The sequence below is a fragment of the Sus scrofa genome, chromosome 1 (genome assembly GCF_000003025.6).
Source record: "Sus scrofa isolate TJ Tabasco breed Duroc chromosome 1, Sscrofa11.1, whole genome shotgun sequence".
Lineage (NCBI taxonomy): Eukaryota > Metazoa > Chordata > Mammalia > Artiodactyla > Suidae > Sus > Sus scrofa.
This window is the reverse complement of record NC_010443.5, coordinates 215,542,514-215,554,821: the sequence shown is the minus strand read 5'-3', so window position 1 is coordinate 215,554,821 and position 12,308 is coordinate 215,542,514. Positions and strand designations below refer to the sequence as shown.

The window sequence follows — 12,308 nt, the reverse complement described above, 5'->3', positions numbered from 1 at the left end:
TCTTGGCAAAAATAACATAAAAATAAGTGAGGTAATAATTTCACAATATATACATTATCAGATCATTATGTTGCATACTTTAAATGAATGCAATATTATATGTTAATTATATCTCAATAAAACGGGGGAAATTAATTAGGGCTTTGGAGTATAATTGAAAAACACCAGGAAGATCCTGGAACTAAAAGTCAATGAATTTTCCCAGCTAGGTGTTTAGTCTGTCTTGGCATAACTACAGTGAAAATATTCTAATATTAACCTCAATGAATCATAGTCCGAGAATATAGGAGATAATAATAAAATGAGTTGGAAGGAGTTTCCTTACAGGCAGAGATTTTTAATTTTTACCAAACAATTAAAGTGGGTCAAGGAATTCCCACTGTGACTCAGCGGATTAAGAACCTGACTAGTATCCATGAGGATTTGAGTCTGCTCCCTGGCCTCACTCAGTGGGTTAAGGACCTGGCTTTGCCATGAGCTGTGGTGTAGGTTGCAGACAAGGCTTGGATCTGGGTGTTTCTGTGGCTGAGGTGTAGGTTGGCTGCTGTAGCTCTGACTTGACTCCTAGCCTGGGAACTTCCATATGCCGCAGGTGCAGCCTTTAAATAAATAAATAGTAAATAAATATACAATGTCAATTCTATTTTTTCTGGAAATAATAAAGTTATCATGATGTGTTGAATTTCAACAGTGAAACTTTTTTCAACAGTGATTCTTTTTTTATTTTTTATTTTCTGCTTTTTAGGGCTGCATCCATGGCATATGGAAGTTCCCAGGCTAGGGGTAGAATCAGAGCTGCAGCTTCTGTCCAACATCACAGCCACAGCAACACAGGATCCAAGTAGCGTCTGTGACCTACACCGCAGCTCACGGCAACCCCGGACCCTTAACCCACTGAGCAAGGCCAGGGATTGAACCCACATCTTCATGGATACTAGTCGGATTCGTTTCTGCTGCGCTACAACAGAAACTCCTCAACAGTGATTCTTGAAGGCATTTAGAAGTTAAATGCACTGGTTCTTTAATGTGTGTATGATATTGTGGAGTTGATGAAGAGAATCAACTTGCATTTTCTAATCCATATTAATTCCAACATCCTAATTAAAAACAGGGAGAAGGAGTTCCCTGGTGGTGTAGTGGTTAGGATTCAGCACTTTCACCACGATGGCCTGGTGTTCAATCTCTGCTCTAGGAACTAAGATCCCACATAAAGCTGCTGCATGCCAAGAAAAAAAAAAGGCAGGGAAAAAACGCACTCTACCCTAATCATCAAGGGAAGAATCAGTGAAAGCCAAAACCTCAAAACAAAGGAAGACAACCCTACCATTTGTTCAGGAGTAAGATGCATTTGTTATTACTATTATTATTATTATTATTATTATTATTATTTTGTCTTTTGGCCTTTTCTAGGGCCACTCCTGCAGCATATGGAGGTTCCCAGGCTAGGGATCGAATTATTATTATTATTTTTGCTGACAACTAAATATGAAGTATGTAGTCTCACGTGGGGACTCCACCCAAATCACTGTAACTTGTCATGGTAATACCTATTCAGAATTAATCAGGATACTACAAGAAATATAAAGCTATACACTCATAAACACAAGAGCCAGCATCTAAAAAAGAAGCAAAAGAGAAAATCTATAGGGTCATTTCTTCTCCAGACAATCAAGAGATTGAAATATATCAACTGAAGGTGGAATATGAGAATTTGTCACTCCTCTATAAAATATACATGCTAGTATTTGCATACTAAGAAAACACCTTTCAGAGTTGGCTAACAGCTATCTTTTTTTTTTTTTTTCTTCTCTTTTTAGAGCTGCACCTGTGGCATATGGAGGTTCCCAGGCCAGGGGTCAAATCCAGGTTGGAGCTGCCGGCCTACGCCATAGCCGCAGCAATGCCAGATCCTTAACCCACTGATCGAGGCCAGGGATCAAACCCACGTCCTCATGGATACTAGTTGGGTTCGTTATCACTGAGAAGTCCGGACAGCTATCATTTAATGAGATCTTAAGGAATACTTTCCATGTCAGTTGGGGTTACCATTCACAAATCTAAGGTAGGGAGGAGCAGAGACTGTGGTCATAAACATAGCTGAGTATAACTGTTACAACATTTTTGGATATAAGCAATAGAAAATCCAATGCAAACTGGCTTAAGAGAAAGAATTTATTGGCCAACATAAATGCAAAAAAAAAAAAAATGTTTTTTAGGCTATGCCCAGCATGCAGAATTTTCCAGGCTGGGGATTGAGCCTGCTTCACAGCTGTAATCAGTGCTACAGAAGTGACACCAGATCCTAAATTTTCTGAGCCACAAGGGAACTCCAAGAGTAGTTTTAAAAAAATGATTATTACCCAAGAAATAGCAACAACAACAACAACAAAAAGACAAAAGACAAAAGACAAAAAAAAAAAAAAACGATTATTACTGTTATTTAGTGTCTATATTTTCCAGAGTTGAATTGATTTCAAAATATCAAAATTTGACTGTAATTTGCTGTATTGTTAGTATTATGAACAATTGAGAAACTCTTTTTTTTTTTTTTGTCTTTTTGCCATTTCTTGGGCCACTCCCACGGCATATGGAGGTTCCCAGGCTAGGGGTCAAATCGGAGCTGTAGCCACCAGCCTACGCCAGAGCCACAGCAACGCAGGATCCGAGCCTCATCTGCAACCTACACCACAGCTCACGGCAACACCGCATCCTTAACCCACTGAGCAAGGCCAGGGATTGAACCTGCAACCTCATGGTTCCTAGTAGGATTCGTTAACCACTGAGCCATGATGGGAACTCTGAGAAACTCATTTTTTATAAGTAGTTAGTGCCTCTGTGTTAATTTCAAAGGTAATTCATCTACACTATAGGTTTCAAAAGGATCACAGCTATCCTGCAAATGTACTTCATTATCAGAACTAAATGAATTATTTTGAAAATTACAATTCAAATATAAAGGTCATTCTACCTCAGGGACATAATATAATATAGTTGTCTGGGTCATAACTTAGTCCAGTTGGCCTACTTCAATAGTCAACACTGAAGAAAGGACAATATAACATCTGTTACGTTTCATGTAGAGCTTTACAGTTTCAAAAATGCTCCTATTGGAGTTCCCATCATGGTGCAGTGGTTAACAAATCCAACTAGGAACCATGAGGTTGCGGGTTCGATCCCTGCCCTTGCTCAGTGGGTTAAGGATCCGGCATTGCTGTGAGCTGTGGTGTAGGTCGCAGACGTGGCTCGGATCCTGCGTTGCTGTGGCTCTGGCGTAGGCCGGTAGCTACAGCTCCAATTGGACCCCTAGCCTGGGAATCTCCATATGCCGTGGGAGCAGCCCAAAAAAATGGCAAAAAAAAGACCAAAAAAAAAAAAATGCTCCTATTTTAAAATTTTAATTTTAATTAAAAAATTTTTTTGTCTTTTTAGGTCCACACCTGAGGCATACGGAAGTTACCAGGCTAGGGGTCAAATCAGAGCTGTAGCTGCCAGCCTACAGTGCAGATCCACAATGCAGGATCCCAGCTGTGTCTGCAACCTACACCATAGCTCACAGCAACGCTGGCTCCCTGACCTTGAGCGAGGCTAGGGATTGAACCAGCATCCTCATGGATACTAGCTGGATTCATTGCTGCTGAGCCACAAAGGGAACTCCAAAAATGCTCCTATTTAAAGAAAAATTGTATTTGATGTGAATACAAAGTCGGAGAGGTTAACAGGAGTAGCACTCTCATTTTTAGTGGTGAAGAATCTGAGATTCAGCTATACTTTGTGAAGCAATTATAACCTATAAACATCACAAAAGTGGTAAACAATGGAGACAGGTCTGGGATATAGATCTCTAGATTTCCATTACACCAAGAGTAAAGAATACTAGGTAAGGAGTTCCCACTGTGGCACCATGGGTTAATGATCTGGCTTGTCTCTGTGGAGGCGCTGGTTTGATCCCCACCCCTGCCAGTGGGTTAAGGATCTAGCATCAGCTGTGGTGCAGGTCGCAGCTCCAAACTGGATTCAATTCCTGGCCCTGGAACTTTCATAAGCCACAGGGGTGGCCAAAAAAGAAAAAGAAAAAAAAAAAACCTAGGTAAGAGGGCAGGCTCTAGCTCTATTTGACATTGAGCAAATTAATCTTGCCATGCCACAATTTATGTTTAAAATGGAAACAATAATAGCACATATTTCACTGGGTTATACCTTACTGACAATAAAAGGTGCTAATACCAGCAGAGCACGTAGAATACTGCTTGGCAAATAATAAGCCATGTATAAACATTAGCAATTCTACCATATCACCTTAACCCCTAATAAGATGAAATTCTCAGATTATACACCTTATTGATAATACATTTAACTAAGCACACAAATAGGGCACATCTCAGAACTTTTGTGGGTGTGGAAGAAGTTGGGAGAAAACCATATTTTTTACTCTTCATATTCTTACTATCTTTGGCTTAATTATATTCCCATAATGTCATTCTAACCAAGAAGACATGTCAAAACTATGGCATTGGAGACCATCAAGACCTACTAAAGAAGCTGAAATCAATAGTACTGAATCATTGAAAAAGGACACACCCATCAATGCATAACATAATTCTAAATAAAAAATAAACAATTTGTCTCAGCCCAAATCCACTGATTACTACATAGAGTCGCCTAATATGCTTAGCATGAAAGATGTTTGGCCAAAGCCCCAGGGAGGAGTTCCCTGATGGCTCAGCAAGTTAAGGACCCAGGGTTGTCATTGCTGTGACTCAGGTTGCTGCTATGGTGGGGGTTCCATCATGGCTCAGGAACTACTGCATGCCAGCTGGGGAGGCCAAAAACAGAAACAAAAGCCCCAGGGAGACCCAGCTGCAACACCACAAATTGTTCAAAGAAATGTTTCAGTCCTGCTGAGGTCATCCATCTCTCTCTGTCAGCACCAAAACTCAAGGTCTGTGTGGGTGTTTTGGACAAACTGGATTTGCAGAGCTTAATGCTCAGGTACAACGGGTAACTGAAAGGTGGCTTTGGTGAACCATCTCAGACCATGAGGCACCTGCAGTTCTGGTAACGCCAAATCAGGCTAAAGTTTGTCCAGTCCCCGTGTTCCTGACAAACTTCTAGCACTGGTTTCCCACTAGGCGCTCGCCAGGTCTCCCCATCTAAAGGCCCCACCTGCGAAAGGTGGGACGCTTTCTGTGCTATCATGGTGCCACAAAGTCAGGGCAAATTCACAAACAGGTGCGGCACATGCTACATTGTCCTGGACAAAGGGTCGGCAGAACCCAGGTGTTCACACTTGGGGTAAGAGGCAAGACTCCCAGCGCAGGCTAGGGCGCCACCCCACCGCCCGCGGTATGGGACGTGACGTCGCGCCTCTGACGTCACGGCTCGGCTGGACTCCCATGAGCCCGGGTCTCCTCCTGGACGTCCGGTCCATCCCAATGGGAGGTGCGTCCCAGAGCTCCTTCCACGTGTGTTCTTTCTTTCTTACCTGGCCAGGGCTTTCCAGGTCTCAGAGGGTCGGAAATTAGGTGAAGGGGGCGCTAGTTTAGTTGAAACACAGAGGATGGAGTTGGAGGGAGAAACGTGACTGGACCCCTGTAGGCCACAGACTTTCAAGTGGCGCCAAGTGTCCAGGTAGGGCGCTCACCGCAGCCGTTGGCTGTCAAGTGAATGGCCTTTAAGCCCTTTTCGTGGACCGCCAGTCACATGACGCACGAAGAATGCTGGTTCCTGAGGATTGTTTCTGTAGCTAGCAGCAGCCTGGCGGTTGACACCTTTGTTGCCTGTACAATGGCCCACTCACCGTTTTAGCTGGGGTCCTGACCTTTTCGCCCAGAAGACTGCTATGAGGATGGAGGTGGGGATGGAGGCATAGGGAAGGGCGTCAGGACTGTTTCTGAACACTGCTGCTTCCATGCCGGCTTTCTGGAGGCACCAGAATCCTCACTTTTGGAGCTTGGGAAAGCAGGGGTCAGGAAGGCAGTTTCCACTAGTGTCCTCCATTCCTGTTGTAAATGTCAGCTGCCGGCTGAACTTTACAGCTCCTGCAATCTAAGAATTTTTCTGCTGTGCTTCCTGCATATGGTCTTACCCACTACAATTATCTGGTTAGTTTGGCCCACCTCCTCAGTTAAGGCTTAAATGTCCTTTCACTTCCTTTTCTACCGGGCTCCCTTCAGTGTGATAAAAACACATAAGTCCTTTAAATCAGGTGTAGAAACTGAGTTCAAAATTGTGCTTGGAATATTTCAAGTGGATTAAAAAGTTTTTTCAGCAGGGAAGTTCCCTTGTGGTGCAGCAGGTTAAGGATACAGGGTTGTCATTGCAGCAGGTCAGGTTGCTGCTGTGACACAGGTTCTGTCCCTGACCTGGGACCTTCCAAATGCCAGAGCACAGCCCCCCCCAGCTCCCCCCCAAAACAACAATGCAGATAATTTGTGTTTTGAGTTATGGTGTTGTTAGTAAGATATATCTTTTTTTTTTTTTTTTTTTTTTTTGGTCTTTTTGCTTTTTCTAGGGCCGCTCCCATGGCACATGGAGGTTCCCAGGATAGGGGTCTAATAGGAGCTGTAGACGCTGGCCTATGCCACAGCCACAGCAATGCAGGATCTGAGCAGTGTCTGCAACCTACACCACAGCTCACGGCAACGCTGGATCCTTGACCCACTGAGCAAGGCCAGGGATCGAACCCGCAACCTCATGGTTCCTAGTTGGATTCGTTAACCACTGTGCCACGACAGGAACTCCAGTAAGATATGTCTTGAAATGCTATGTAATAAACAAATTAATGCCTGAATTTGTTTGATGGTTTCTGACAACTATGCAGCCAGTTATTGGTGAAAGCCATATATTTGCATACTTTTTGGTCCACAAGGCAAGAAAAATTTGACAGAACACCTCAGCTATCGACAAACATCTATTTCTAGTTTTTTTCAATGGTCTTCTATCCTTATTTGAAAATGTGAAAGAAAATTGGGTACCCAAGATAATTAACCATTGTTTGAAGACTACTTGTTTGTTGGAACCAATACTGATCTCAGATATGTGATACCCACCATTACCTAGGAACTTGCCGACAGTGAAGAAACCTCTCACAGCATGGACTGCTGAAATGGTGTTCTGTGACCTGAAGGCTGTTGAATATACGGAGTGTTTTGCGTTCACAAAGAAAAACTTAAAGGATTCCTTTGACAAAGCACTATTGACTGCCTCGGAGACTCTGGAACTGAAGGGCCAGGTAAGTGCTGCTTGGAACATGCCTCCAGAGCTTTTTCTGCACCATTGGTGGTGTTATCAGACTAAAAGAAATGTTTAAGTCAAATTAAAAAGAAATTAAAATCTTCTTCTTTCCTTTTATTTATTTATTTATTTTTGCAGTTGTAAGGGACACTGCTTGGTGCCAGTTCCCTAATGACCTTGCACCTTATTTCTTTGTCAGCCTTACTTGACAAATTTGGCATCCAATCTGAGGCTGGTAAGGTTAGGAAGTTTTTTTGGAAGAGAGGCTGATGGAGTTCATGGGCTGAGTTAAGGGCTATAATAAGGCTTTCTAGGATCTGGTAGTACATGCTCTTGCCTAAGTGGTGCTCTAGATGGAGGAGTAAGTCTTCTCACAGACTGTGTGGGTTGGGTTGCATGGCATGAGAAGACTCCTTGGGATCTGATAGTGTATGCTTTCTATTAGTGATTATTTGGAGGCTTTCAGAGGTAGGATTGAAGCCAGCATCATGAACAGTGTCTTGTTAGTTTGCTTGTTGAAATTGAGCAGATAGCCACTTAGCTTTGAAAGTAAGTACAAACTTGTGCCTGCTGGCGTAGAGCTGCTCTCACCATACCATCTGATCTCTCCCTACCTCTGACTTTGATCTCTATAGCTTTAAGAAAAGAAACTTCCATCCTGCTACAGCTGACTGCTTCTGCTCTGCCCTGAACTCCCTGAAGAAAGGACATGGTCTCTAGGCAATGTTGTAATCCCTGAAGTACCTGTGTTAAGCTTGGTCTTTGTTTCTCTAAAAAGTCTCTGAATTCAGCTGATAGAGTTTGGGCCAAACCAATGAGTGAAGGCTCTGAGCCAATTTAATGTACCATTGTCAAAATGTATAATTTAAATGATGTTACTTTTTTTGTACTACGAATGCTTATAAAGTGTTAGAGAAAACACTTTGATGTCCAAAGGGTTCCCTGTGTAAATAATGTCTCTTGGTTGACAAATGAAAAAATTCTTTTCTTGACGGTTTTATTGCAAAGTTAGCAGATGCTTGCGAGCAGTTGTGACTAATAAACACTGACAAAATTTAGAGCCTTCTTTCCAAAAAAAAAAGAGAAAAGTTTGAGAACAATGAAGAGGAATTTACCACAATGAATCCCTTCGGCAGTCATAGAAAAAATGTTGCCTCTTAGCAAGTAAAGGACTATGTTTCTTATAAAGCTACCATGTCCTGTAACTCTTGTCAAAAGTTGACCTGTTTACCTAAGGTAAGAAAGATCATACCTTTGGGGCTCTTGAAACGTATCTTTATTATCCTTTATTCAGTGAATAGTTCACACACCCAAGTGGTTATACTTGATACCTCTGAATCTATTGTGGGAATAGATATGTTGCGTATATGTAATACTTCTCTTGATTGTTAGGAGTGTACCCAGGGGGAAATGCCACAAGTAACAGTGCTAGTGGGGTGAGTACATGACTGGCAGCCTACCTGGGTCTTCCAGCCCAGTTATGTGATACCAGTAGAGCAGTACAGGGTGCCAGGTGAATTGAGGAGAGGCAATGAGGAGATAACTATACTAATGAAGTGGTGGTAAGGGGATACATAAGGCATCTACCTAACAGGCAATATGGACTGCCCTCCCTTTTTTTGAACTGGTTAGTTCTAATGAGCCTTTTGAGCTTCAAATGTCAGGGCTTGACAGTTATGTAGACTGCATCTATAGCACTAGGCAGGGGTGCCCTCTAGGGTTTTGGACACAGCATTTTCCTACCACCACTGCCTGGTATACTCCATTGGAGGGGCAATTATTGGCCTTTTACTGCATGCCAGTAGACAGTGAGAAGCTAACTTAGTGATAGCATTCTCTGACATGCCCATTCAGGAATGGGTTAAAAATAAAAATGCCAACGAAGTTGGTATTGCTCAGCAAGCATGTGCTATTAAGTAGAAATGATGTATCCAGGAAAGAAGTAAGACTTAGTGTATTATTTTTCTATTGCTGCTGTAACAATACAGCACAAACCTAGTGGCTTAAAACAACACAAGTTTATTGTCTTACAGTTCTGAAAGCTAGAAGTCCAAAATGGGTTTCAGTAGACTGAAATAAAGGTGTTTGCAGGGCTGCCCTCCACCTTGAGATTCTAAGGAAAAATCAGTTTCCTTATGTTTTGAAATTTCTGGAGGGTTTCCTTCTTCCTTTGCTCATGACCTACTCCTCACATCATTCCAACCTCTGGCTTCCCATCATTACATCTCCTACTTCCTCTTCTGTAGTCAAATCTCCCTCTGGTATCTTTCTAATAAGGACACCTTTTGATTATATTTAGGGCCCAAATGGATAATCCCCATCTCAAGATTCCTAACTTAGTCACATCTGCAAAGTTCCTTTTACCACATAAAGTAACATTCACAGGTTACAGTGATTAGGACCTGGAACACTCTGGGGTCTGTTATTCAACGTACCGCATTGGGCATTAATGTAATCTCATACTTACCTAGTCATCACCGAGAAGTGGCTAATTCAGATGCAAGATCTATGCCATCACCTCAGGCTTCTTAAAGGCCTGGGTACACTAAGGTTCCTGAGGATGCCTAAGCCTGTGAATATGCTAGCTAGGTTAAATGTCAGTGGGGTTGTGTAGGAGAGTTAACATAGCAGATCTGAGCCTGCTTATACTAAGGCTGGTCTTTTGCTGGTGTCTGAGATGTGATTTGGAGAGGTTCCCACCATGCACAGATATGATAAGAGTGCTCATTGTACATAAAATGTTTATACAACTAGTGTGGATTATGCTGAATACCTACTTTCCTCCTGGGAGTCTGGAGTTTTGATATGTTAGACAGAAAGTGATTACATGACCAGATCCCCAGTAAAGCCTTGGCCACTGAGTCTCTAATGAGCTTCCCCAGCAAACAACATTTCATATGTGTTGGTACAACTTGTCCATGTATGACTGCTGGGAGAGGACTCTTGGAAACTTATGTCTCCAGGCTTTGCTACATGTTCCTTTTCTGTTTGCTGTGCTTTTTTTGTATCTTTTCACTGTAATAAATCTTAGCTGCCAGTACATTTATATGCTACATTGTCAGTCCTCCTAGTGAATTATCAAGCCTTTGGGGAGGGTGGTCTTGAGGACTGCTAACTTAGTTGGTGTCAGAAACCAGGTTTGCCAGCCTAACTCTGACTCACTGAATTATGGCAAAAGGATTGCTTGAGGATAGTAAAGATGAAGGAGTGAGGGATGACAAACCTTTAGTGCTAGGCTGGCTATTGAATCATTCATGGGATGAAACAGTATTTTTTGAGAGGTAGAAGTTGCTTGTGGAATTTGGAAATGACAGATCCAACTCCAGGAGAGCTGGCTTCCTGGAACTCCTGGCTATTTTTGGCTGTGCTAGGTTAAGTGAGGGGTGGGGTAGGGACTTGCCTCCTGGTGATGCCTTTTTGTATTTTGTTCTATCCTACATGTGGAGGAGAAAGGGTGAAAAAGAAAGGAGAAAGGTGAATTTGGATGACCCCCAAATATTAAGTTTATATTGCTCTTTTTTCCAAGTGGAAGGAAATAATGTTAGATCATTTCCTAGGGCTGGAGCAAAGCAAACCAGAGAGAGAAGAGAGAAAAAAACAACTCCAGCTATTTCTTCAGTCTAGTTACCATCACTGTTACAGTAGCCCAAGCCTCCCTCCCCCACCCCCAGCTCTAGCTGAGAGTCTTCTTTGGTAGCTCCAATGTTAATCCTGCAAATGTTGAATTTACTAGTAGACGGTTGAGTAAATTTCCATTGAGAGGGGGCACTTAAACAGCATTGCATTTTGTGGCTGTTGCATCCCGATGTAGGATAACAATTGATGGAAAATATATGCTTGTAATTTCATAAATGCTAGAAGGATCATCCCAGTTAGGGAAAGCTGAAAAGAAAAATTGTTAGTGGGACACACAAATAAATAATTGCTTTTTGTCACTGGTGGATGGATTTTTTTTTTTTTGAGTGTTAAAATAAGTCTCTGTAAGTGATGATGTTTATTATACTTTTTTGCCTATTATAACCTCTGGGGGAAAAAGGAAACAACATGAAGAGAGAGGCACTCTCCAGATATAAATACATTTTTGGAGTTTTACAAAGCAGATTTGAATTGCTCATGAGCTTTTGTAAAGTCAGATGTCTGACCCATAATGGCTGCTAATTTTTCTAGCCTGATATGCATATTTTGGAGTGGGTCTCAGAGTTCCCATTATGGCTCAGTGGAAACAAATCTGACTAGTATCCATGAGGATGCTGTTTCGATTCCTGGCCTTGATCAATGGGTTAAGGATCCAGTGTTGCCATGATCTGTGGTGTAGGTTGCAGGTGCTGCTTGGATCCTGAGTTGCTGTGGCTGTGGTGTAGGCCAGCAGCTGTGGCTCCCGTTTGATCCCTAGCCTGAGAATTTCCATTTGCCGCAGATGCAGCCCTAAAAAACAAACAAACAAAACAACAACAACAACAACAAAATGGAGTGGGTCTCTTTGGCTGACAAGATAAAAAGGGTGTAATAAAGCCTCACTTGTCAGTTGGAATTGGAACATGGCTGTCTGGCCTTTTAGCATCTGGGCTTTGCTGCTGCTAAAGAAAAGCTGCTTGGTTTTTTTTGGAATTCTGATGCTTAATGGCCTAGACCTGGTTTCTAAGCTGAAATCTGGTCTGGGCTATTTCAGCCTCAACACTAGCTATGCCAAACTAAAAGCTGACAAAGTTCTACTCAAAAAATAAAACTCAGATTCTGAAAGAGTTGCAGATTTAGGACACTTCTTTGTGGGCTAAATTGTGGAAACATCATAGATGCTGGCTGGACCATCTAGGTCACAAATGCCTGCAGAAAAGGGCTTATTTCTGATAGGGTCATCTGAAATTGAGCTTCTGACCAGCTTTATATTTCTGATACAGAGACTGAATGCATTCCTAACTTAAGATTCCTGCAAAAGAGCCGCAAGTTGGGGAAGGCACATCATAGGGAGTGGGACCCCTCCACCCATTACTGATGGTCAGACTCTGGACCCTGTTTCAGGGCTATCTCACTGCTGTTGACTTGTGTTTGGCTTTCTAGATTAGTTTCAATTTGAA

General features: G+C 42.3%; 1 long non-coding RNA gene across 1 annotated transcript; it reads left to right on the top strand.

Moving 5' to 3' along the window:
- Nucleotides 5,361-11,475, top strand: LOC102166448. Its single transcript, XR_301307.2, has 3 exons — nt 5,361-5,439; nt 7,060-7,231; nt 7,869-11,475. It is a non-coding gene; the product is annotated as an uncharacterized LOC102166448 (long non-coding RNA).